We start from the raw sequence: 1,049 nt of genomic DNA, 5'->3' as shown, positions 1-1,049 counted from the left end.
GATTTTTTTTCTTCTTTTTTTGCTTCTCACACATATTCCACATGCATCACACGCCCACATACTCGACGCTCGCGCGCATGTACACACGATTAGACACATTTAGAGCGGATACGTCTGAGAGTAAGGTTTTGCCAGATTTTAGTCCGATTGTACGCATAAACCTCGATATAGTGCATATTTTGATTTTAGTCTACATTCGACGAGTTGACGAGGTTTAGAGGCCTATCACACGCCGAGAGCGCACATATGATGGCCATGACCACTTCGTGCTGTGAGTACACATTGCTCACACTTGTATGCGAGCACAGAGGCCGGCCCTTTTACACGGACACATATGGACATTTCTTTGTCCAGTGCCGCGCCTCCTTTGGCCCCACACAGACCCTCCAGGTGGTTCAAGTCCTTCCCGACGACACGTGGGATGGCACATTTGGAGATGACTATCGCACCACGTATGTGGTCGACCATTTGATTAGGCTAGAGGAGATAGAGCTAGTACACGCAGATGATTGCCTTGAGGCTTTTGACCATCATGTGCAGGTTACATTACAGTGGGGGTAGGTCCTCGAGTGATCTATATAGATAGTGCTCAGCGCATATATCGATTAGAGTGTCGCACTTCTAGTAGACGCCTATCCACAGATGTTGTGACACTAGTTGGCGAGCCTAAAGACAGATGCTACATGAGCACCACAGACACTGAGCTTTACTTTTTGACTTGTGGATTGCCGTACAATCCTCGACCGACCGAGCGCCCTACTTCGAGTAGGAGTGCCTTACCTCCTTTAGACACAGTGCCACCACCCACATCACTCAGGAAACCACCGCCATGATTCTCCTCACCTAGACTTGATTTTCCGCCAAGCGTTTCGAGCTATCACGAGTCTAGAGTGATGTACACGGCGATTGCTAGCACTTTGCGTACCACTTAGAGTGAGCCACAGATAGATACCCAGAGCCTTCGAGACACGTACTTTAGAGAGTCTCAACCTCGACACCTTGCACCATTTAGAGACCCATGCCAGCCTTTGATGACACAGATTAGAGAG

At 48.7% G+C, this 1,049-nt stretch overlaps 1 pseudogene; it reads left to right on the top strand.

The window, feature by feature from the left end:
• Nucleotides 1–249: 249 nt before the first annotated feature.
• Nucleotides 250–847, top strand: LOC147433538 (uncharacterized; annotated as a pseudogene).
• Nucleotides 848–1,049: the final 202 nt, after the last annotated feature.

The sequence above is a fragment of the Adiantum capillus-veneris genome, chromosome 19 (genome assembly GCF_014529385.1).
Source record: "Adiantum capillus-veneris isolate H3 chromosome 19, ASM1452938v2, whole genome shotgun sequence".
Lineage (NCBI taxonomy): Eukaryota > Viridiplantae > Streptophyta > Polypodiopsida > Polypodiales > Pteridaceae > Adiantum > Adiantum capillus-veneris.
Note: the sequence above shows the minus strand (reverse complement) of the source record. Positions and strands in the feature narration are given on the sequence as shown.